The 25,769-nt window shown below is 46.9% G+C and overlaps 8 non-coding genes across 8 annotated transcripts; all 8 read right to left on the bottom strand.

Moving 5' to 3' along the window:
* Positions 1 to 1,815: 1,815 nt before the first annotated feature.
* On the bottom strand, positions 1,816 to 1,887 carry Trnac-gca (transfer RNA cysteine (anticodon GCA)). The gene has a single exon. It is a non-coding gene; the product is annotated as a tRNA-Cys (tRNA).
* Positions 1,888 to 2,827: 940 nt separating this feature from the next.
* On the bottom strand, positions 2,828 to 2,899 carry Trnac-gca (transfer RNA cysteine (anticodon GCA)). Its single transcript has one exon. It is a non-coding gene; the product is annotated as a tRNA-Cys (tRNA).
* A 6,437-nt stretch (positions 2,900 to 9,336) lies between these two features.
* Trnac-gca (transfer RNA cysteine (anticodon GCA)) lies at positions 9,337 to 9,408 on the bottom strand. The gene has a single exon. It is a non-coding gene; the product is annotated as a tRNA-Cys (tRNA).
* Positions 9,409 to 12,503: 3,095 nt separating this feature from the next.
* On the bottom strand, positions 12,504 to 12,575 carry Trnac-gca (transfer RNA cysteine (anticodon GCA)). The gene has a single exon. It is a non-coding gene; the product is annotated as a tRNA-Cys (tRNA).
* Positions 12,576 to 13,964: 1,389 nt separating this feature from the next.
* On the bottom strand, positions 13,965 to 14,036 carry Trnac-gca (transfer RNA cysteine (anticodon GCA)). Its single transcript has one exon. It is a non-coding gene; the product is annotated as a tRNA-Cys (tRNA).
* A 1,227-nt stretch (positions 14,037 to 15,263) lies between these two features.
* Positions 15,264 to 15,335, bottom strand: Trnac-gca (transfer RNA cysteine (anticodon GCA)). The gene has a single exon. It is a non-coding gene; the product is annotated as a tRNA-Cys (tRNA).
* A 4,784-nt stretch (positions 15,336 to 20,119) lies between these two features.
* Positions 20,120 to 20,191, bottom strand: Trnac-gca (transfer RNA cysteine (anticodon GCA)). Its single transcript has one exon. It is a non-coding gene; the product is annotated as a tRNA-Cys (tRNA).
* A 910-nt stretch (positions 20,192 to 21,101) lies between these two features.
* Trnac-gca (transfer RNA cysteine (anticodon GCA)) lies at positions 21,102 to 21,173 on the bottom strand. The gene has a single exon. It is a non-coding gene; the product is annotated as a tRNA-Cys (tRNA).
* Between the last annotated feature and the right edge of the window lie 4,596 nt (positions 21,174 to 25,769).

The raw sequence follows: 25,769 nt of genomic DNA, 5'->3' as shown, positions 1-25,769 counted from the left end.
TTGCTCTGGGGAGGAGGAGACAGGTTTTTTTCCTTCTCTGAGATTTGACAGACAAGAGTTAAAGATAGAAGAGCATGAGGATGCTGGGGGTCTCACATCACATGGCCTTGGTCTCCCCAGCTAAGAAGAAAATGAGGTCTCCCAAAGAGAGCAAAGGATCAGGGTGTTGCTCACAACTTGGAACAAAGACAAACAATGAACCTGGCTCTATGGAAATGGAGGAGAAGTGAATTGGAAGGAAAAAAAAAATTTCTCACTAACAGAGTGTGCTAGTCAAGGCCACACTGCCACAGATTTGCATGGCATCTTTTGTCTGGCTGTATAGTTTACCTCAGCAAAGACTGGCTACCCCAGAGCAAAGGTGGAAATGGCCACTGGCATTTGCATCCATAGAAGGAGGGGTTATTATTCTCACTTCACATAAAGTGGATTCCAAGCCAAAATTAATCAGAAGAAACAAAGAAGGTCATTTCATAATGCTTAAGGGAATCAAAAAACAAGAGATAATGATCATAAATATTGATGCCCCAAAACAATGGAGTATCTCTGTACAGCAAACAAACCCTTCTCAACATTAAGGATCAAAGAGATTCTATTGTCCTGTAAACTAAAAAAAAAATCATTTAAAAGTGAAACAAGTAGACCACAATACATAATACTGGGAGACAATTACACACCTCTCTCATGCCTGGACAGATCATTCAAACACAAACTAAATAAAGTTGCTACAGAACTAAAACAATAATTTGGATTTAACAGACATTTATAGAATATTTCATCCATCAATGACTTTCTTCTCAGCACCACCCAGGACATTTTCTAAAACAGACCATATTTCAGTCACAAAGCAAATCTTAACAAATACAAAAAAAAAAAAAAAAAAAAAAAACAGAGATAATACCTTGAATTCTATAAGATCATAATGGAATAAAATTAGAAATCAACAATAAGTTAAAAAATAGAAACTACTCTAAGACCTGGTTACTAAATAATACACTTTCAAATGATGAATGGATAACAGAACAAATCAGAGGATAAATTTAAAAATTCTTAGAGGAAAACGAGAATAATGATACAACATATCAAAACCTTTGACACAGTATGGAGGCGGTTCTCAAAGGAAAGTTCACAGGATTGAGCTCATACTTTAAAAGAATAGAAAGGTACCAAATAAATAATCTAACCTCACATCGCAAGGCCTTAGCAATATAAGAGTGAGACAACACCAAACCCAGTAGAAAACAGTGTTCTGAAACCAGTGAAATTCAGTGAGCACTGACTGTAACTGGATGGGAACCCTCCTGACATCTGCAGCCTCCTTCAGGCCTTCACCTCCTCATTTTGCTTGTCCTTGTTAGCACAGTCTCAGCCCCATCCCCCACCGTAGACTGCTAGTTAGGGACCTGGGAATGCAGAAACACATCTCATCACCCAGTGGCCAGCTCTGGACCAAAACCAGTGCCATTTCTCCTTGACTGTGAGCATGGGATGAAGGTGGGGTGTGTAGGGATGAAAGAGAAGAAGAAGCACAGGGAGGTGGGAAGGGCGCTCCAGGTGGCTTCTGAGACCTACTGTGTGCATTGCACTCATGAGGTGGGGGACTCCAAGTCAAGGTGACCTTGGGGCTCTTGGGTGATGATAGTAGGGTAGTAGGCTTGAGGACATAGGCCCTATAAATAAAGGGAGCATCATTGTGACCCCAGGTCCTGCAGCTCTGAGAAGCAGGATCTAAGGTAGTTTCTATAAATCCTAAGCAATGCTCATGACCCACCAAAGAGGTACTGGTTAAGATAGCTACTAGGTAGTTCATAAATGAGGGGGCACCTGGATTTGAACCAGGGACCTCTTGATCTGCAGTCAAATGCTCTACCCCTGAGCTATACCCCCACTTAAGTGGAACCTCTCATTAGCTCCTCTTTATCCAGGGCAGTGCACCCAGGCTACTGTGATTTATAATGCAGTTTTCTATGCATGTTCTAGCAAGTGACAGCTTTCTCCACTGAAGTCTGTTCTCCTCTCTTGCGTCTCCAACCTTAACAAGCCCCCTCTCAGCTCCTCTCCCACCTCAGACTGAGCTGGTGGATCCACCTGTGCACCTGGAAAGCACACCTGACCCCAGCATTCCCCTAAGTCCACACACAGTGATCAGACAAGAGCTGCTGGGCGTGGTCTTCAATGAATCTCACACTCAGCCCAGGGAGAGCCTCCACCATACTTCAAGGCCTCAAGGAGGGGGCTCAGTATTTCACTCCATCACTCATTCCCTCAACACACAATCATGGAGCTTGTTAGGTGCTAGATCCTGTCATCCATGTCGAGGTCAGAGACACAGGGAAGATATAGTCCTTGTTCCTCAAAAAATCTTGGTTTAAACAGAAGAAAAACTCAGGAACAAAATGTTTCCACAGAGATCTCAGAGAGAAAGGAGCCCCTGCTCAGGCTTCAGGGGGACCTTCCTGGAGAAGTCACAAGGAGGATTTGCTTAAGGAAAAGCTGGACTCCTCAACCCCACACAACTCAGAAGGCTGGATGTCCATGCAATGAGGGAGCCTCATGGTCATTGCCTTGGAGGACAGCCTGTGACAGAGCATGACCAGCCATGACCTGGAGTAACCTCATAGCCTGCCCTAAAGCAGTGTCCTTCTGGAGAGGAGGACACAGGTATGATCTGAGCAGAATCCATAGCACAAGGGTATATATTGTTCATGCCTGTGACACTGCAGGGGGATAAGAGCTTATATAGATGACGTGGGTCATTATTATGTGACTCCTTGTCATTTACTACTTCAGAAAATAGTATCCCTGACATCTAAAAGAGATTCTAGCAAGGAGGCACCTGGATTTGAACCAGGGACCTCTTGATCTGCAGTCAAATGCTATACCCCTGAGCTATACCCCCTCCTGTCATGTGTATGTAATAAGCACCTTAAATCTAGATGGCCACACCCTGGATTCTCAACCTGGAGAGGTGCACTTGCTAGTGTCTGCCTTCATAGGCTTCCTTCCTGTTAGGCCATGCCCCTTCCTGTGTACACAAGTGTAGGTATAACCAGTTCCCTTCTTCCCTAGAACCTGGATGGGAGTAGGGCATAACAATCTTGGAGGTCTACAGCTAAAACCTTCTTCACTCTCAATTTAAGCAGCCAGATCATTAGAGCTGCTGCTCAACAGACCCTGGAGAGGTCAGGGTGGGGTCTGCGATGCACAAGAGCAAACATTTTTGGTTTCTTCCTGAGAACCCCTAACCCGACCCTCTGAGAAGGGGATCTAGGGATCTTGTGTGCAATACATCTTGACAAATATCATTCTTCAGTATTTCCCCTTTCCATCATCTTCTTCTTCCTCCTGGTTCCTTTCCTCTATTCTGTTGATTTCCTTTCAATTTTCAGGAGATACTCCCAACTTTATTTTCCTTTTTCCTCTGTATCTATCACATATAAGAGAAAGTATACAATCTTTGATACAGAGTTTGGTGTATTTTTCTTTTTTTTTTTAAAGAGAGAGGGGGAGAGAGAGAGATAATTTTTTAATATTTATTTTTTAGTTATCAGCGGACACAACATCTTTGTTTGTATGTGGTGCTGAGGATCAAACCCAGGCCGCACGCATGCCAGGCGAGCACGCTACCGCTTGAGCCACATCCCCAGCCCCTGGTGTATTTTTCTTAACAAATGAGATTAGTTCATTTGCAAGATGTGAGGTTTGCTATTGATATTTTCTGTATGTAGTATTCATTAAATATTTTCTATAGTGCCAACATAGTGGTCATGAGTTCTAGTAGTTTCTGCTTATCTTGGAAGGTTTTAATTTCTTCTTTATTCTAAAGGATACCTTTGTTGGCTCTAGCAATCTTGGTGAACAGTCATTTTCTTTCAGTACCTGCAACACATCACTCCAAGCCCTCCTGGGTTTTATAGTTGGTGCCAAGAAATAAAAAAATAATTCTGATGGGCTTGCCTCTAAGTGTAACCTGACATTTGTCTCCTGAGGATTTTAAAATTCTACCCTTGTTCTGCATGTTAGTCATATTTATTATCATTTGTCATGCACAGATTAATTTCTGATCTTGTCTATTTGAGGTTCTGAATGCCTCCTGTACCTGAAAATCCATATCAGTCTCATGTGTTGGTTATGGCATTTATTTCCTTTCTTTAATATGGTCTGAACGATCAAGGCTGGCCACTTTGTATCCTGGTCTGAGATTCTACCCTATTACAGAGACTTCCAACTAAACACTTTATTAGATTTATAGTCTTTCATTTCCAAGATCAGTTTGGTTTTTCAGGATCTCTTATTTGTTTATTGAATTTCTCATTTTTATCTTGTACTGAATTCCTTAATTTATTCAGTTGGTTCTTTGTGTTCTCTTGGAATTCATTTATCATTTTTAACATTCTTTTGAGTTTTTTTATCCCCTATTTAATCCACTTTGGTATCCTTGAATTCAGTTGTTGGTGAATTATGAACATTTGGAGGCAATATGTGACCTTGTTACATCATATTTTTTGTATTCCTGTGTTGGATTTTATGATCTGTTGAGATGGATTTTTCTTCCACTCTTATGTGTGGGCCTTTTGATGGCACAACCTTCTCTTGCCATAGTGTTCTGGGATATCGGGCTGATGTGAATTTTCTACTGAATTTCCAAATGGATTTTGTAATATAGTTTCCCTGCTATCTATTTGGTGATGATTAGCGTATTTTGATAGAATGTGTATTGTGTCAGAGCTTGAGGATTATACTTTCTCTGTACTTCTCAAAAGAAATATGTTGTTCTTATAGGTATGCCAGTCTGTGTTTTATAAAGCTGTGTATGTGAGATCCACCGACTGTGATTGCTCCTCTTCACTTATTAACTTTGTTCGGGAGTGATCTAGATTGACACACATCATAGGTGTGGTGTCCACAGCCTTTGAGTTAATTCTCTTTGTTTTTGCTTTTAGAATAGACGTCCATGAATGGGACCTGTGGGGCCCCATATTCAATCCTACTTGGGCCTGGACATTAGTGTGTAGGTTTTGTCTCTTTTACTCTGAAGTTCTACTCCCAAGGATCCAGGAAGTCTTACAAGGTCCCCTCCTTTCTAATGAACTAATCACCATATAGACTGGCCTTGCTCAAGCTGTCAACTTCCCCATTCTTCCCCATCGGCCTATCCCACAACTTCTAGAAACCTCCCAGCCAGCACTTGTGACCTCCCGACTGTGGGGACGTCAGTGTGGAGACTGCTGTTTGAGCAGCTGCCTCACCCTCTCCTGCCCTCTGAGTCCATCTCCTCCTCCCCCTCCTCCCCCGTGTGCCGTGCTGTTCCTAGGGATTGCCCTGCAGCTTCACTCTCTGCCCTTCTGTCTTCTCGGCTTCTAGCCCTGGTCTTTGAATGGTGACCCCTTCCCAGAGACACCAGGACTCCCTTTGGCCCCAACCCAACAGCCCAGCTCAGTTGGTAGGGGACGACCTGACACAGGACTGGTCATTTGACAGTTCAGGCCTGCAGGATGCACTGAAGTGGACTGGCCTCTCCTCTCTATGGACCTTTCCCCTAGAGGCTCCACCATGAGACCAAAGACCCTGGGGGACCAAGGATGCAGAGTAAGAGCCACCATCTCAAGGGGCACAGCATATGGAGTTGGAGAGCTACGGGGGGTCAGGGAGGCTGAAGCAAAGATCATGAGGACAGTGACACAATGTTTTCTGCTCTGGCCAGGAAGATACTTGAGCACTATGAATGTATGTAAAGAGGTGACCTCCTCGGGGGCAGGAGAAAGCCAGGGAGTGGAACAAAGTGACCCGGTCCCTTCTGGCCCCTCCTTGTAGGAAGATGCAGCATTGGGGACCTGGGGGAGGAAAGCACACTGTTTTCTAAACCATGTCCAGTGAGCAAAGGAAGTGCGCACAGGGGGCCTGTGCCTGCGAATCCCCTCCTGCCCACCTGCTCCTTAGACGGGGCCTTGCGCTCAACACCCCGACTGGCCTCAGGAGCCTGTTTCGGTGCCCAGCTTTCCTGCAGGAGGGCCAGGCCTCCCTATGGCCTCCAGCACCCCCGCAGGGCTCTGCCTCCACAGCTGGTCTCCTTCTCCTCACCCACAGCTCCTCCAACCTGCCACACCTCCCCACAGTGGTCCCCCTCCACCACCTGGCCACTGTCTGTGCCTGCAGCCCCTCCTCCGACCCTCACTCAGGGGCTAAAAGCACCTGCTGCACATCGCAAGGTGTCCCTCCATAGTGAACCTTACAGAGCACCTAGGGCTACTGAGTCAGCACCTCAAGATGTCATAGAACGAAGAGTTTGATCTGGTTCATCATTTTCCTCCTTGGTCCTTTCCTGAGAGGACACTGGATGCACCTCAGTGATTAAAAGTCTGACAAAGTAGGGGGCACCTGGATTTGAACCAGGGACCTCTTGATCTGCCGTCAAATGATCTACCCCTGAGCTACATCCCTACTTCTGTGCAGCCTCTCATTAGCACCTTTTCAGTCATGGCGCCACATCCAGGCTACCTACATAGTCATCCACTGTTTTCTCTGCTAACTCTCTGGAGGTTGGGAACCAAGTCCTAAGGTGCCATCATTCAAACTGTAAGCTACATAAACCTTTTTTCTTAATATATTATCCAGTCTCAGGTACTTTGTTTTAGCAACAAAAATGAACTAATACTAGAACTAACAAGATAGTTGGCAAGATCGCTCAATAGAAAATCAGCCTAGACCAATGAAATCATTCCTCATGTATCAACAGTAATCAATTAAATAAGGAATTAATGAAAAAATTCTATTCATAACAAAACCAAAAACCATATGATAACAAGAAATAAAGTAATACATGTATATATTGTTCTTTATGAACAAAAATATAAAATATTAATGAGTTGCATAAAGGAAACCTGAATTAATGGAGATGATACCATATTCATGAAAGAGGATCTCAATATTATAAAAATGTTAATCTCTAATTTCATTATTTTTGTCCATGTAATTTCAGCAAAGACTAAAATGGTTTTGCAAGTTTTAGCAGAACTTGAAGAAACAGTATAAAATTAAGAACAGAAGAAATTTAAGAACAGCCATGCACTTTCAGATATCAAAATGAATGGGTAGAACTTGTGCTACCAGCTGTGAGACTAATCAAGGGAAGATAACTAACCTAGTGGGCATAGGAAGAGACAGACGAGTGGGTGGGACAGCAGGTGTGGCCATGCATGGGGGGAGCCTGAGGATGAAAGGGCCACTGTGTCTGCTCCACCTGGACCCACAGTCCAGCTGGTGCTTGAGTCCCAGCATAGCTCTGAAGAGCACCTACTTCCACTCTCAAGGTTTCCCTGGTGGGACGATGAATATGTGGGAGAACTACATCATGAAAGCAGAATTACAGTGGGTGCTGGGGCACATGCCTGTGATACTCCCTCCTTGGGAGGCTGAGGCAGGAAGATTGCAAGTTCAAGGACAGCCTGAGCAACTTAGTAAGACCCTGTCTCAAAATTTAAAAATAATGAAAAGGTTCACTGCTGTAGCTCAGTGGTAGAGCTACATGATCCTAGTCCTGGGATCAACACAGTTGGTGAAAAAAAAAATAAACCTGGAATTACAAATTCATGGTGGAAGTACAAATTGTTCCACAAATGGTACTGAAATAACTTATTTTTCATATGAAAAATGAGAATCCTCACTCTACTAAAAGTCAGACTCCAGGTGAACTAAAGACCTAAATGTGAGCCCAGCTGACGAGGGAGATTCTGTAGTCTTAGAAGGACTGGGAATGATCTGAATTTTCCAAATCTCTCATAAATGCACACTGCCATCCCGAAGCCCCGCTCTGCCTTAATCACAGGCTGATTTCACTCCAGGAGATCTGGGGAGCTCCCAGCACCCCAGGTGTGGCATCACGGCAGCCACAGGATCCGCCCTTGCTCTGTTTTTATCTCTGTCACTAATTCAGTGACAAGAGGTCAGAGAGTCTCCTGATACAGTCAGAGTCCAGCTTTACAGGCACACAAGGGCCAGGACACACAGGGTGACCTTTGAACTCACCATTTGCTTTCCTTGAGCAGGTGGGATCAGCCATCCACCTGAAGCCACTCTTGCTGCTCTCTGGTCCCTGGGGGACTGTGGAAAAGTCTCACCCAACTTTTCTCCTGTAGAATCTGGCCTTCTACCTTTCCATCCCCCAGAACCACCTACATTTTCATCACCGTCAGGTCAACTCACCAGTGCTCGATCCCTTCACTTCCCTGAGGGTCTTTTGCCTGTACCCCTTCCTGGTTCTAGTCAGGGCACTCTGATTAGAGAGGAGCCCACCTCAGGCTGGCCGAGACCCAGGGGACGATGGTTGGCAGGGTGGAAGGGAGCTCCTGGCCCGACGGGGAAGTCTGAAGACCCAGGCTCATGTACTGGGCAGGACCCAGGGAAGCCAGGCCAGGACCTCGGCCAGCCTGGTTAGGAGCCACGCCCACCTCCAGAATGAACCCTGGCCGCAGCCCCTCGCCCCACTTGTAGTATCTGGGCTCTATCACCTCCAGGATGAGCCCCACATCTAGCCTCCCTCTCTGTGTAGTTGATCAGCACTCATGGACTTACCTGGGGACATAGTTGGCCAAGCTAAAGGCATTAGCAATTGTACTGGGTGATTTCCTGTGTCTGCTGGGGTGGGCTGTGGTGGGCAGATGTTCAACCAGTCACCTATGGGATGGTGCCATGAAGGCGTTTTTGGATGTGATTGACACCTAAATCAGGAGACTCTGAGCCCAGCCCACTGCCACTCCAAGTGTAGGGGCCTTATGGAACAAGTTGAACCTAAAGACGAAAACATGAGGCTGCTGAGAAAGAGGGATTTGTCAAACCCCTGATTGGAGGGTTTTACTATAAGGACAGATTGACCCACCACTGTCTGGTGACCTGGCTGGAGTAGGATCTCAGCTGACTCTGGTGCCTGTACTGGGAGCTGAAGACACATGCCAAAGTTACTTCATCCAGCCAATTCCAGAGAGCGGTGTGAATGTGGGTCCTTGGAGTGTGTTATAAAGCAGGGTGAGCAGAAGTGTAAATAATTCTGAACTGGGCCCCGAGACTGTCTTTAGACCAGAGCTGACCCATCTGCTCCTCCCGGGTCTCCAGGTTGTGAGGCCGCCATGCAGAAATCAGCATATGCACTCCACAATTGTTTGGGTCACTTCTTAAAATATTCTCTGTCCCAGGACCCATGAGCACTGACTCACCTTTGAAGGTGTCAGGAAGTATGGTAGTGAACACCTAGGTGCCTCTCCTCTCTCCATATTCACAGCTGAATCAGTGTGGTAGGAAAAAAGCTGTAAACAGAACACTGTGTTCATTGAGTGCAAAAAGAGGGGGCACCTGGATTTGAACCAGGGACCTCTTGATCTGCAGTCAAATGCTCTACCCCTGAGCTATACCCCCTGTTCTTTATGTTTGTCTAATAAGCACTCTAAACCTGGGTAGCCACACCCTGGATTTTACCACCTTCACATGTGTACTTACTAGTGTTAGACCTTCACGTGCATCATATCCTGGAACATCATCTACAAGTTCCAATATCATTCTCCTGCCAATTAGAAGTACTGGAAGTTAGGATAGACATTAGCAAGGGATAGTGAGAGTCCTCTAGGGACTGGAAGGTGACCTCCTGGCCCGAAGTGGGGTCTCTTGTGAGGCTGTGGTGCACGTGCATTTTCCATCAGGGAGAAAGGAATAGCACTCACAGTGTACCATGGAGTCCTTGGGCGTGGGAACAGGTGACACATGCTAAGGGGAACCCAGTCAGTCAAGGGGGCACAGCTCAGAGGATAGAGCATTTGACTGCAGACTGTCCCCTCCCCCATTAAAATTTTATGATTCCACGTTGAACTAATCAGAAAGACAGGAAAGGCCTCTATTTTTAGTAAGGTCAGCTTGTAATTCTGATGCAAATTCAGTTTAGATAACTGTGATTCAGCAATATGTTGCTCCATAATGTCAACTTTACAGAGCGACTAAGGAAGATCTTAAGAAAAACACAGAGGTCATTGGTAACAAGAGCTTAGTAATTGATGGCACCAGAGACAACTGACACAAGCCTTAGGAAGGGTGGTGCTGAGGGTGAATGGCAAGGAGAACCCTGACCAGAGAAAAGACCAGTGTAGGTTTGCAAAAAAAAAAAAAAAAAAAAAAAGAAAGAAAGAAAAGGAAAGGAAAGGAAGAAAGAAAGAAAGAGAGAGAGAAAGAAAGAGAGAAAGAGAAAAGATATTACTAGCAGGGGACACCTGGATTTGCACCAGGGACCCTTGGTTTGCAGTCAATAGCTCTACCCCTGAACTATGTCCCCTTGCCTGAGTTTCCCCTTAGCATGTGTCACCTGTTCCCACGCCCAAGGACTCCATGGTGCACTGAGTGCTATTCCTTCCTCCCTGATGGAAACTGCACGTGCACCACAGCCTCACAAGAGACCCTGCTGCAGGCCAGAGGTCACCTTCCAGTCCCCAGGGGACTCTCACTTGTCTTCAGGCTCTTTCCTACCCAGTCTGATTTATGCACATTCTCCATTCTTTCAGTAAATGAATTGCCTCTCCTCTCACTCAGAAGTTCAGATGTATTGGAGGGAGAAAGGCAGGGTCATGGCTGTATCACTACTTCCACAACACTGCCACACAACATGCCGTGTTTGTCCAGTGAGAGAAAGTCTATGATCTAATGATCTACATTAAATCCAGAAGAGGTTTCTCTGTATCAAAGATCTATGAACTTAAAAAACAATATTTTTGTCCTTTGCAAACCCCAAACATAGTGGAAAAAGCAGACTTCCTTCAATAAAAATTCCAGCACAAAAATTGGGAAAAGTGAAAGTGCAGCAACCTCACAGAAATACAAATTCCTGGGAAAAGTGGTCATACCATTTTTTAATCTGATGTTACAACTTGCACTCCCTTCTAGATACCAGTTTCGGTATTTTCCAGCACATTCCCAATCATAATACATAAATAACCACTTCAAAACTCAGTGATGGAAACAATACCCATCAGGGATTAGGGAAGGTTCCCTGATTAGGTCCTGATTCTGTTACCTGGGAGTGGTTCCAGTTCAGAAGTTCTGCATAACAGCTTGCCTGGCTCCACCTTCAGAGAACCCCCCCTTTTCATCATTCTCCTTTGTAGTTTCTGAAGAAGTCAATGGAAAATAAGTGCCTTGATGACTAAGCAGTCTTCTCAGCTTGCTTCCCTTGCATAGAATGTTAGAAGCCAAGAGATCTTTTCCCTTCCCATACAGTCTCAGTGTCTTTTAGTTCAGGTTGCTAATGCTCTTGTCAATATAGCTTTCTTTAAAAAAAAAAAACCTCATGGGTTTCCTATGTATTTGATTCCATTTTCCAAAAACCATGATCACAAATCATTCTACCATTGCTTTCCTAACTCAATTATAAGTATTTGGACATATTACATTTCTGTGATTTTCCAAGGAACACTTTGGTCAAACTGAGAACACATACTCAGCACCACCTTAATGATTTTCATGGTCTAAAGGAAGGGCGCTCTGGCCACAGTTGATCTAGTCTGTTTCTGGGCTCATGCTTTACTGGAAGGCTCTGGAGTTTCTCATTTTTCCTCAATTGGTTCTTTCTGTGTGGCTCCTTCCCATGAGCAGCATGTTGATGGCTGTGGTCAGTGGGGCACTAAAGGGATGATTCAGGAGAGAAGGCCTGTGCTCCTGGTACCCCAGTGTGCTTTGCTTTCCTGCTTCCTGCTGCTGGGTGGTCCCTGGCGCACTCACACAAGGCTGCTGGATTTCGCAGGCACACACCCAGGGAATGAAGTCCTTGCTGGCCTCGAAGTCCCAGGGAGACCCACGATCACCACCCCTGCCCACCAGTCTCCCTCCCCTCCCAGATGCTTGGTTCTCATGGTTTTCAGGGGACATTGCAGTTGAGGCCTCACTTGCAAGTGGCTCATTGTGTCCCCGAGGGCTATGTCCTAATTGCCTGATGGCTGTGACCATGTGTGGCTGGGGCAGCCAGGATGTGTGCCACAAACACACTGTCCCCATTCTGGCTGAACCCAGCTTCAGAGGAGTCCTCTTTCCAGGTATATCTTTGATTGGGCCCCACAAGCCAGTGAATATTTAGCAGTTTATTTTTAATCCTTGATTCTTACCCTACTTTCTCTATTTTTCCCTAGTAAATATCCCCACTAGAATTCACTGTGTGATTTCTGTCTCTCTTGATTGTTGGGCCTGAGACATTTGACTGAGCACAGAGCACAGGGAGTGGAGAGTGTTCTAGCCTCTGGGAACATAGAGAAGTATCTCCAAGCTTGAGGTGAGTACAGGCTATAGCCACAGAGGTGATAAACTTAATATACAGAGAAGGGACACCTGAGAAGTCAGCACAGGCTGGGAGAGTGGGGAGGATGACCAAAGGCCTTTCTAGTAAGGAGAGTGTTACATCAGGAAGGTAGCCATTTCCACCTTTGCTCTGGGGTCCTCAGTCTTTGTCCCAACAGGGGACACCTGGATTTTGTACCAACAGGGAACACCTGGATTTGAACCAGGAGCCTCTTGATCTGCAGTCAAATGCTCTACCCTTGAGATATATCCCCCATTCTGAAAAATATGATGCACTTGATACCCTTTACATAAATTGACACATGCTGATTGGAGGAGCCCAGCCAGCTCTGTCTCTCTGACCTCTGCACTCTCCTGTCACCAACTGCCCTTCCACTAGGAAGCTTTCCTTGGTCCTTCTCATATGTGGAACCCAGTCCATGTGATGGAGCATTATCCCAGGGAAAGCAGTGAGAGTAGACCAGGAACCCAGGGCGTGCTCTGGGGAGGAGGAGACAGATTATTTTCTCCTCATAGACAGGCAGGAAGAGGTGAAGTCAGAACAGCATGAAGATGCTGAAGGCCTCACATCACATGGCTCTTGTCTTCCCAGCAAAGAAGGAACAAAGGTCTCCTAAAGAGAGCAAAGGACCAGAGTGATGTTCACAACTTGGAGCAAAGACAAACTATGAACTTGGCACTGTGGGAAATGGAGATGAGGTGAAATAGAAAGGAATAAAAGATTTCTCATGAACAGAGGATGCTAGTTGAGGTCACTCTGCCACAGACTGTCAGGGCACCCTTTGTCTGTTTCTGTGCTCTACTCCAGCAAAGACTGAGGACCCCAGAGCAAAGGTGGAAATGGCTACTGGCAATGGAATCCATGGAAGAAGAGAGCTTTGAGGAAGGGAAAGAGGCCACAGGCAAAGGCCTCACAGAGTGGCAACTGTAGGGTCCATAATGGGTACACAAACAGGAGAGCCACAAGGTTGCCTAGGATCATGGCCTAGAGAGAGACGGAGGAGAAGAGGGTCAACATGAGGATAATGAATAGGTTCAGTTAGAGCAAGAAGAAGAAGTAGAAATGAGGAGAGGTGTGAGTAAGGACTTCGCAGGTTCTAAGACCTTGAGAGGGGACAGCCATGAGTGTGGGTTGGGTAGGGGTTGTGTGTAGGATTAGACTTGACTGTGCATCTGCATACACAAATAGCCAAAAATCAATACAAGACACTAATGAGCAATTAAACCAGAAGTTTCTTTTTCTCCACATGAAAGTACCATTAGGTGGGTTTGGCATGGCATAGCATAGGGGCAAGTTGCCACAGTCCTTCTCTCCAGGTATTCTAGTGCTCTGCCTTCAAGGTCCCAGTTGGCGTCTCCCACTTTAGGATCACAACACCGTCCACAGAACAGCAAAAGAAGACGAGAGACAAACCTCTCCCTGTAAAATATTGTGCTAAAATGAGTGCAGAGTGGGGCCTGGGAAATGGCGCTCTGATAGACTGTTCAGGTGGTTCTATTTCATACTTGGGGTTAAGAATAACCATAGTAGAGCCTCAGTGTTGGCTGTTTGTGGTAAAGAGAATGTTTATCTGGTGTGTACTGAAGAAGAGGAGGAAATTGAGGTATCTGTGTAGGAGAGGGCATCAAAAGTAAGCCTGAGTAGGGGGCACCTGGATTTGAACCAGGGACCTCTTGATCTGCAGTCAAATGCTCTACCCCTGAGCCATACCCCCTGCTGCTATGTATGTGTAATAAGCACCTTAAACCTGGATGGCCACTCCCAGGATCTGGAGATGTGCACTTGCTAGTGTCTGCCAACATACACTTCCTTCTTGCTAGGCCACACCCCTTCCTATCTATACACTTGTAGGTGTAACCAGCACCTTCCTCCTCCTTAGAACCTGGCTGAGTGTGGGGCCTAGAAATGGTGGTTGTCTGCAGCAGGAACCTCCTTCACACTGAACTAGAGGAGCCAGAGTACAAGAGCTGGCTGCTCAGCAGTCCCTTTGGAGGTGAAGGTGGGGGCTGGGATGGGGAAGAGCAAACCCTGGTTTCCCCCTGAGACCTCCTAACTTCCACCCTCTGGGAAGGGACCTAAGGATCCCGTGTGCCTCTAGCAGCTCCCTGCAGCATCTGACTATTGCTTTGATCTTTGCCTTAGTCAGCTTCTCACTACTGTGACTCTTTTAGTCAGTTTTTCATCACTGAGATCAAAACACCTGACAGGAAAAATTTTAAAGAGGTAAAGTTTGTGTGGCTCTCCTGGTTTCAGAGGTTCATTCCATCCCAGCCAGCTCCATTCTGCAGGTCTCCGGGTGAGGCAGAACATCACGGCAGAGGGTGTGGTGGAGGAAAGCAGGTCAGCACATCACTCCAGGAAGCAGAGATTCCCCTCACCATGGATAAGATATATACTCCAAAGGCAAATCCCCAGTCACCAGGCTCCTCCACCCACCTACCACCTGCTATAGTTACCACCCAGTTAAACCCTATCAGGGGATCAAGGCACTGATAATGTGAAGGCCCTCATAACCCAATCATTTTACTGTAAACTTTCTTGAATTTTCTCACAGATTAGTTTTGGGGGGACACCTCCTATCTAAATCATAATGGTGACCAAAATATCTAACCAGAACTGCTTAGAGGAAGAAAAGTGCATTTTGGATTCCAGTTTTCTGGGCCAAAGATGAGGCAGAACATTATGGAGGAAGAGTGTGGCAAAGGAAATCTGCTCAGTTCATGGCAGGCAGGAAGCAGAGACAGTGATTGAGCCTCCAGGAACTAAATATAACCCCAGTGATGTCCCCAGTGGCCTACTTCCTCCAGGTATGCCCCCAGCTGTCTGCAGCTATCCCCTCCCCAGTTAGTCCATGAAAGTGCTTTATCTATCAAATGAATTAATGCACAGTTTAAGTCCCAGCTTATTTCTTTAGATGGGCAGGCCAAAATTAAGGGTAAGTAGGGGGCACCTGGATTTGAACCAGGGACCTCTTGATCTGCAGTCAAATGCTCTACCCCTGAGCTATACCCCCTGCTACTTTTATGGGGCTTCATTATGTCTTTAAGTCCTACAGCCACTCAAGACAACCTGTGACCTGTGAGTCACTATTTCAGAATGGGAGCTCTTGGCAGCTGCCAGCCTGGGTCAAAGGAATCTCATCACCCTGCTGCCTACAAGACAGCCTCCCCTTCTCAGAAGCACTCATCGTGTGTCCTCCCAGGCTCAGGACCAGGTGCAGGCAGCAGCCTGGAGAAGCATTGGCTGCTAGCATGGCCCTCATAGCCAAATCCTGAGCCTTCATGGCAGGTCTCCAACAAAACAAACTCCAGTGGTTGAGGTCTATTCTGACACTCTTGGTGACTGACCAATCTGACTCTTCTGTCCCAATATTCAGTTCAGGGAACTTTCTCAAAAGTAGAATCTACAACAAAATATAACCCTTACAGCTTCTTCTTCTTTAGCTAATATACACTGAGAATGATGCAGAATGATACCCTCCAAGAATTACAAGTAAATTTAGGAATCTGTAAATATTGGAGGACCAAAAACAATACAGCTCAAGGACCAGGACATGCTCCCAGCAGCTCGGCGGGAACAGGTGACACAGATGCCAACTGTTTGACTCTAAACCCAGACAGCCTGGGTCCCTGTCCCAGGAACAGGTCACTTCCCCTCCTTGTGCCTCAGCTGAAATCTGTAAAATGGGGGAGAATAAGAGCACACACTTGATGGGTAGTTGTAGACAAGATGACTTAATCCATAGACAGCATGTCAAACAGCACTGTCACATACTAAGTTCTACATACTGTTTGCTGAGCAAATAGAGTCACAAGGAATTAGCTCCACTCACTGAGTGGAGAAAGAATAAACATTAGAACTCAACCTGCAAAGACCCCACATAGGAACTATTAGAATAAATCAGAGTATCTTTCATTAGAAGGAATAGAAACTGAATTAGGAACAAAAACTATGAACAAATACATATTTTGAGTTAATTGGATGAGACATTCAAGACATGAAAATTTAGTTAGCATGTTTTCATTTTTATTTAGTTTTATTGAAATACAGCTTATTCAGTACTATGTGTAAGTCTTTATGTATAGCTTGATGGATTTTTACATATATGCCTACACATGTAACCACCTGAATTAAATCAAGACATAGGAGGTCTCTAGCACTCAGAGCATTATTATTTCCTATTATTTCCTCTCCCCAGAACCTAACCACTCACCTTCCCCGTGGATGAGTTGGCCTGCTCTGGAGCTGCATCTACATGGAATCAGACACTAAATTTGTTTTGAGTCTGGCTTCTTTCACCTTCTCGTGTCAATAAGATCCATTCACATTTGTCCACTATTGAAATGACTTGTTATTTTTAATTCCTGCTTCCTGTCCCATAGTCTGACTCTACCAGGATTTATTTATCGATCTTACTATCAATAGACATTTCATTTATTTCTAAAGTGAGGTTATTTTAGTCAGCTTTTTTCACTGTGAACAAAAGATCCAAAAAGAACAATTTAGAGAAGAAATATTTTATTTGGGAACATGGTTTCAGAGGTTCCGTCCATGGTTGGCCAACTCCGTTGTGCTGGGCAGAGATGTGGCAGAACATCATGGTGGAAAGGCATGGCAGAGAAGAGCAGACCAAGACAGGGCAGCCAGGAAGCAGAGAGAGAGGCTTATAAACCCTCACACACCTGCCTTTTACACCCAGAACACACTAACATTGTCACTTTGTTGCTTTGCATTGTCTGTCCCTTCCGGCATATGGTCCGCCCCTTACCTTCAAGACCCTGCTGACCCTTGCCATCTCTGCAGAGCTGTCGTGAGACCACACCCAGAGAGCCTGGCTCCATTCAGGCTCTTCTGGTCACAGCTGAGGTGGCTTTGTGTTGCACATCACTCTTCCTCCCTAGACTGAAATCTCCTAAACAAGGACAAGAGACAAAGTGTCAAGTTAGATTCTCTGTATCACTGCCTCCAAAGCCAGGCCTTGCTCAGGACAATAAAAATTTAAGGAATTAGTTGAGGGGCTTGTCTGCTGACTGCACAGGTCAACAGCCCTCCAGGGTTTTGTTTTCTCACAGATAGAGAAGAGAAGGAGAGGCTGCGGAGAGAGGCCCCAGAGGCCATGAGGAAGGATTGCAGCAGGAAGAGAAGTAGGTCTCCGGTGGGACAGGGTAGCCTTCTGCCTACTGGTCAGCCCTGCCTGCTCAGGATGGTGAAGTCACAGTGTGGTTTCAACACTGGAGAGGCATTCGCTGGAAGGAAATGTTGACTTACCTGTTGGCTGACAGGGTATGTAATAGCTGGAGCATTAGGGAGACTAAGGCTGGTTCATATCTCCATGCCCACCACTCATCTTATATTATTCACTAAACTGCTGTGAGCCCTGACCCCAGGTAGATGGGAAAGAGGAATGGAAATCACAAACCTTCTGGACCAAAGACTCATCTCTCTCCCAGCGGGGCAGCAGATCTGTTTTATTTCCACAAACTAATGCACTGCAGTAGACAGGGAAGGACTTAGGCTTGGAAATGGGGAAAAAGGAAGATAAAAAAGCAAAAAATAGGAACACTAGGGGGGCACTGCAGGGTGACTGGGTATCCTGTGGGGCCCACAGGAAGGAACCTTCCTCTTGCATCCTGGTAGCTGAGACCCTGAGCAGGCACACAGGTGCCCCAAGCCACCTCCCCTCACCTCTTACACCTCACCTCTGCCTGTCCCCACCATGCTGTGCCCTATGAGTTCTAAGTGACAGTGAACCATTCTGTCTTCCACACAACAGCTGCCCTTGCACCTTGAACCTCCTCTAAAGTTGTTGCTGCCTGAATTGTCCTGGCCTCTTGCAAACAGAGAAGACACCCAGGGAGGGTTGTGCTAGGTGTCCTTAATCTTCAGAACACAGGGAATTCCACTTTCTCCATCAACATGAGAGCCCAGGGCTCTGTATGGGGCTCTGGGAGCACGCAAGGTTCAGCCATAACCTCACTACCACCAATCAGGATTCCATCTCCCTGCTATCGAAAGGGAGTTGGAAAGGTTGGTCTTCATCCACTGACCATTAGGTCCGTGGGCAGAAATGGCTGTTGGCTTAAACTATGAGTTTTGCACAGATTTAGGGCTTTTATTACATAAATTGTGCTCTGTAGGAGTATTTCCTAATGTAGTTTGGATCTTAAATGTCTCCTGAAGGCCCATGTGTTCAACCCTTGATCCCTGGGGTGGTGTGACTGGGAGGTGTTGGAGCCTTTATATGTGGACCTAGTGGGAGGTCCTCAGGTCACGGGGTGTTCTGAGGGAATAGTGGCATCCTGGCCCCTCCCCACTCTCTTTTGCTTTCTGGTCCTGAGGTGAGCGGCACTGCTCTACTACTCACTCCTGCTGTGATGGGCTCCCTCAGCACAGGCCCAAAGCAGCAGGGACAACAGACCCGGATGTGGAGCCTCCAAGCGAATCTCTCCTCCTTTTTTTACTCACAGGATTCTGATAACACACTTGCACAGAGCTATAGGATGAGAAATTGCGGTAGTGTGAGAAGAACCATGAACTCCCTTCCTGTTGGAAGCCATCCTGGGCCTAGCACAGCTCCTCTGCCCTGAGAAATAGAGGGACACACATCCTCCAACAATGGTGGCTTTGTTTCATGATCTTCTCCAAGGACTTGGGTCCTGGAGTCTGGTGTCTGCAATAAGATAAGACCAGAACCTGAGTCTCTAGCAGACTCTCCAAAATAGTTCAGGATAGGAGCTACCCCTGTTCCCTCACCGGAGGGTTATTTTTAAAACTAATTGTAGCAACACATATTGCAGTACTGGACATTGTTCTTAGTGCTTCAAGTTCTCTCTCTCTCTCTCTCTCTCTCTCATACACACACACACACACACACACACACACACACACACACACCATTACTATTACCAGAGGAAGGAAACTTCAAGCTGCATCCTGGAAGCTGAGACCCTGAGCAGGCACACTGATTAAGTGAGGCTCAGTTTATGAATCAGTACGATGGCTTGGTACTGATTCATTAACTGAGCTCCACTTAATCAGCTCCCATTTTACTCGTTTGCAAACTGAGAGTCTGGATATTGGTCAGCTGGTGATCAGACTCATTCACCCCAGTGACCATCCTGGAGGTTCTGATTGGAATCAAAATCAGATACCCCAAGGAAGCTTTGGAGGTCTTCCTATTGCTGCCAGATGTGGGCAAGGTGCAACTCATCCTCGAACCTGAGTACAGCACACTGCTGGCACCTGCTCAGCAAATAACGTTCAGTGTTCAGTGATCAGTGACTGTAACTGAGTAACCCTCCTGACATCCACAGCCTCCTCCAGGTCTTCACCTCCTGGTTGTGGTTGTCCTTGTTAGCACAGTCTCGCCCTCGCCCCCCAACATAAACCTGACAGTTAGGGACCTGGGAATGCAGAAACATGTCTCCTCACCCAGTGGCCAGCTCTGGGCTAAACCAAGTGCCATTTCTCCTTAACTGTGACCATAGGATGAAGGTGGGGTGTGCAGGGGTGAAAGAGAGGCACAGGGAGGTGGGAAGGGCACTCTAGGTGGCTTCTGAGACCTACTGTGTGTGCACTGTACTCATGAAGTTGGGGACTCCAAGTCAAGTTGGCCTTTGGGCTCTTGGGTAATGATATTGGGGTTGAGGAGGAAGGCCCTAGATATAAAATAAACATCAATGTGACCCGAAATCGTGCAGATCTGAAAGGGAGGTCTTATGATGGAGGTCTTCCAATGTCACATGGGGCCCACCTAAGAGGTACTGGTAAGTGAGCTACCAAAGTAGTGCATAAACAAGGGGGCACCTGGATTTGAACCAGGGACCTCTTGATCTGCAGTCAAATGCTCTACCCCTGAGCTATACCCCCACTTGTGTGGAGCCTCTCATTAGCACCTTTTCATCCTCAGCACCACACCCAGGCCACTCTGCATGTCCCAGCAAACTGCCAGCTTTCTCCACTGAAGTCTGCCCTCCCTTCTTTCATCTCCAACCTTAAGTCCCATCCCACCTCAGACTGCTGAGAGCACCCGGAATGGACTCCAGTGCTTCTCTAACACACTGTCATCAGACAAGAACCAGTGACACGGGGTCTTTAGTGGACCTCACACAGCCCAGGGAGAGCCTCCCCAAACAAACCCTCATGGAGTTGGTAAGCGCCTGATCTGTCATCCATGTGGAGGTCACAGAAACAGGGAAGACATTGTCCTTGTTCCTCAAAAAGTCTTAGTAAAAACAGGAGAAAAACCCAGGAATAAAATATTTCCACTGATGTGGCAGGACCCCCTGGGGGTCAGCAGGGGCTTCTCACAGAGGTGACAAAGAAGAGTTGCCTGAGGAAGAAGCTGGGCTCCTCAACCCTGCAGACCTCTTATAAGGCTGGATGTCCATGCAATGAGGGAGCCTCCTGGTCATTGCCTTGGAGGACAGTCTGTGACACAGCATGACCAGCCATGACCTGGAGGAGCCTCTTAGCCTGCCCTTAGCTGTCTCCTTCTGGAGAGGAGGACACAGATGTAGCCAGAGCAGAATCCAGAGCACAAGTGAACACACTGTGGTTGTGTGCCCAAAAACCCCACATGTGATTGGAGATGGAGTCATAATGGAGTCCACATTGATGAGGAAGGGCTTCTGTTCACCAAATGCTCTGGGCCAGGGGATGATGCCTGGGACACCACTAAGGGTTAAGAGCTAAGATGGATGACATGGTCACTATGTGACACCCTGTTCTTCAGGGCTTTAGAAGTTTTCCTCTCTGGCATGTAAAAGAGCCTCCAGCAAGGGGGCACCTGGATTTGAACCAAGGACCTCTTGATCTGCAGTCAAATGCTCTACCCCTGAGCTATACCCCCTGCTGCCTAGGAGTGTGCAATAAGCACCCTAAATATGAAAGGCCACATCCTGGATTCTCCTCCTGGAGATGTGCACTTGATAGTGTCACCTACTTCCTTCATCCTACACTTTCTTCCTGCTAGGCCACGCCCCTTCCTGTGTCCACACCTGCCTTTCACCTCTACTTAAGACCAGCACCTTCCCCTCTCTAGTCCCCAGGTGAGGTGGTGGCATTAATGTCATGGATGTCTGCAGCTGGAAACTCCTTCAGACTCAACTAGAAGAGCTCAGCAGACCCTGTGGAGGTGAGGGTGGAGCAGGGTTGGGCAAAAGCAAAACTTCATGCTTCTCCCTGAGAACTCCCACGTGAGATCCTCTGGGAACAGAAACTAGGGACGATGTGTTTTTCTAACAAGCTTACTGAGCAATTCTTTTTTTTTTTTTTTTTAATTGTATGGAAGATTGAACCCAGAGGTACTTAACCACTGAGCCACACCCTCAGCCTTTTTAGATATTTTAATTAGAGACAGGGTCTCACCGAGTTGCTTAGGGCCTCACTAAATTGCTGAGGCTGGCTTTGAACTCAGGATCCTTCTGCCTCAGCCCCTCAAACCGATGGGATTACAGACATGTGACACTGCCCCTGGCTGCTTCCTGAACAATCTGACTCACATTTTGGAGATATTAATTTAAACTGTGTCCTTCCATGCTATAGACGGAGGGGGGGGGGGATGACAGTAATTCAGTAATTCATTATGCCAAAAAAACCACACCGATTGGAGACGGAGTCACAGTGGAGTCCACATTGATGATGAGGAGCTTCTGTTCACCAAACGCTCTGGGCCAGGGGATAAACTGCCCCTCTGTCTCTCCTCTTCCTCCCCACTCTCTCTCCATTTTCTCAATCCTTCAAGGTTCACATAGAAGGAGACTGAAGAGAGGATCCAGCCCACTGAAAGGTAAAGAAGTGGGAGTTCAGAGATCCACAGTCCCTGGAGCATGAACAGGACAGCAGCTGCAAACCTGTGGTCCCTATGAACAAAGGGGTCAGCAGGTGACAGCATCTTGAACCAAGGGCTGCCTGCTGTGCAGACAATTGCTTTGCCCTGAGTTATCCCCTGTCCCTGTTCAGACCTCCCTGATTAACACTGTGCCACAGTCAGTGATCCAGGACGGACGCTCATACCTCGTCGTTCCAGTGAACTAGAGGGAGGTGACCGACCTCAAACAGACCTCATTCTCACCTGAGCTGGCCCTGTTCTTCCCCATAGACCTATCCCAGAACTTCTAGAAGTCTTCCTGCCCAGCACCCTGCAGCCTCCTCCTCCCCAGTACCTGTGGGGGTCAACAGTTTGCAGAATCACCATTCAGACCTGGAACCTTGCTCCTTCCTTCTCTCCGGAGTTTTTCTTTACTTCCCCTACATTAGGACTCCCCACCTCCTCACACCCCCTGCACATTGCTGCCCTTAGGGGTTTGTCTTGCATTTCCACTCTTTGCTCTCTTCTCCTGTCATGTTCCAGTTCTGGGTTGGAAACAGACATCTTTCCAGAGAGGTCAGGACCCCAGGCTCCACACCACCAGCTCAGCACAGATGGAGAGACAGGACCAGGCACAGCACCTATGGACTCAGGCACTCTGGGATGCTCAGGCCTCTGGGATGCACTGAAGAGGGGTCAGGGATCTCCTCCTGTGCACCTTTTCCTGGGAGCTACAATTATGGGGGCAAAGAGCACTTTGGAGTGCAAAAATGTAAGGAAAGACCAGTGTCCTAAGGGAACAGCATGCAGAGGCAGAGCACAGTGGCAAGGACATTGGGGGGCTGAGGCCCAGAACCCTTTGTTAATGAATAAGATGACCGGGACAATGACCAAGTGTTTTGTTTTCCCCTTGGGACAGTATTTGATTAGCGACAAGATACAATTCTAATGTATACTAAATCCTTTATAGAACTACAGTCCCTTTGAAATCTTTCAACAGCAATGATAACACTAATACAAAACCAAGCTCAGAAGACATCGTTGGTAAAGTCTTCCAATTACTATTTAATGAATGACATCAAGTTTATGCAAACACTTTCAGAGAATGGAAAAAGGGGAATACTTCCTAATTCACTCTATGAGTCAGCATAACCTTGATTCTGAATTCTGAGATATCAAATGTGTGTGTGTGTGTGTGTGTGTGTGTGTGTGTGTGTGTACTTGCACCTGAGTTAGATATTTTCAGGAAGCCAGCTGGGCATTATTAGAAAGATAAGATGCCATGTACAAGCAGGTAGAATTTGTCAACTACTAAGCATTCCCCCAGTCCAGTGTTGCACACAACCAATCTGGGGAATGTGAAGCTGAGCTTTTATCATCCAGCACCAACACTCCTGACACAAGCATCCCAGTGAAGGTGGCTGTGCCAATTTGGCAGCTTGAGTTTCAAGTCTGAGGAGGTCTCCTGACATCCTCCAAGCTTCACAGGACCCTCACACTCTGAATACGGCTGGGCTTAGGATTTGTCTTGAATTTTCCATTCTCTGTCCTTTGCTCTTCTCATTTTATAATTCTGATGAGACGATTCATGCAAGAGGTGGGAAAACTGTGCCCAGCCAGACTTGCAATTTGGCGAGGTTGCCTTGTTTGGGACCATCACAGTCCCTCTCCAGAAAGAGCTGAGCCTTTCCTGCAGTCCTGGGGAAGTCTGCGGTTCCCTCTGCCTGGAGGATTCTGCTGTGTGCACAGTACTATTGGGCTGGGCTGGGCCCCCAGACTGCCCTGTAACAACAGCTGCCCCTGGAAGTTTTGTGCTATGGTAGAAACTTTATTCCAAGAAGGAATGTCCCTTAAATCCTGGAGCCAGAGCTGCTACTGACCTTCAGAATGGATGCCAGCCATGTACATCGATTAATGCCTAGAAGACAAACTCAGCTACTCCGTATTCCCAGATCCTCAACCCTGAAGAAGCCACTGGATTTCTACCATCTTCAGTCCCAACCACGGCAGAGAAATGGTTGTCCATTCACCCCACTTAGGTTAGGGACCTGCCACCCACTGCAATTGTTCTATCAGCCTCTCCATGCATTGTTCCAGAAACACAAACAGTTCTTTCTACCGAAACAGGAAGACCATCCTTGCCTGGGTTTCAGGAAGCTCATGACACCAAGGACAATGTTGGAGAAGGCAAATCCTGAAGCATTTGGGATCCAAGGGACTTACAACCAGGCTCTAGGGCCTGTAAGGGGCTGGCGGAGAATGTCAAAGCTCTGTCAACTTGGAACGAATTGCAAACTGTCTCTGGTCCTAGCCCCACTCACTCTGTACATGAGGTGTGAGTCAGGGACACCTGGTGGACCGGGAGTTCCAGGGGAACAAAGGAGCCTTTGACTTGGCTTCTGACTGGAAAGCAGGCTGTCAGCATGTGGACAGATGTTCATGTGGCTGAGTGCACACTGAGGAGACAAGAAGCCAGCAGAAGAGAATCGCCCACCCAAAAGAGGTGGGACAGGCCACAGCAGGACTGAAGGCCTGGTGGAGGGCAGTGACATGGGGCTGCAGGACCATGCTGGGGGAGGGGAGGAATGAAGGGTTATGAAAAATAACATTCCTGTAAGACAGCCCCCAGGAAAAATGGAAAAACAGACAGTGTGGTTCGGGAGGAGGGAGAGAAATTAGCCAAACATTAAACCTTTCCCAGTAAATCCTTTTCCTGGGTCCTAAAGGGAAGAGGCGATACTGAAAAGCTGGGCCCTGGATTTTTACCCTTTCCCATTGCCGATGAGTCAAAGGAGAAAAGCAAGTAGTGAAACTCTAGGTAACAATGGGTCCCAGAAGAAGGAGAAAATCAATGGGGCAGATGTGAGTGTTCACCTCTCAGGATCTGAGTTCCTATCTTTCCTGGTAACAATGATTTCAAACTTTTTACAACTGCCTTGCTGAGTTAAAATTTTAACCTGCACAACTAGTTCCCCGACTGTCCAATTGGCACATCCGCAGTTTCCAATGATCAATTCACCCTCATTGTAAACTATAAAACTCAGACTCATTCTATAACCTGGGGGCCATTTTCATACCCAGAAAATGAGCCCTCCCATGCTTGATTGACTGGCTCCATGGCAGAATAAAGAAAAGCTTGCTGATCCGTTTGAGGTCTGCTTCTGTCCTGTTATTTGTGTTTTCATAATGGTACCAAAACCATGTTGGTTATTTTTGCTTATAGGGAAAAACTCACCCTCTTCTCTCTCCTTGCAGGAAGATTCAGCATTAGGGGACCCGGGAGAGGGAAAGGGCACCATTTTCTGACACCATGTTCAGTAAACAAAAATAAGTGCAGACAGGGAGCATCAGGGCCTGTGCTCCTCAGTCAAGGCCTTACTCAAAACACCCAATGTTGCCTAATGAGCCTGTTTCAGTGCTGAGTTTTCCTGCTGGAGGGACAGACCTCCCTTATGGCCTCCCCCACCCCCACAGTGCTCTGTCTCCAGATCTGGTCACCTTCTCCTCACCCACAGCTCATCCAGCCTGCCACACCTCCCCACCGTCACTCACCTCCACCCACCTCCATCCACCTGGCCCCTTCTGTGCCTCCAGCCCTGTCTCCTCTGTCCTTCACTCAAGGGCTGGAGGCACCAG

This window comes from Callospermophilus lateralis, chromosome 1 (genome assembly GCF_048772815.1).
Source record: "Callospermophilus lateralis isolate mCalLat2 chromosome 1, mCalLat2.hap1, whole genome shotgun sequence".
Lineage (NCBI taxonomy): Eukaryota > Metazoa > Chordata > Mammalia > Rodentia > Sciuridae > Callospermophilus > Callospermophilus lateralis.
This window is presented reverse-complemented; position numbering and strand designations above follow the sequence as displayed.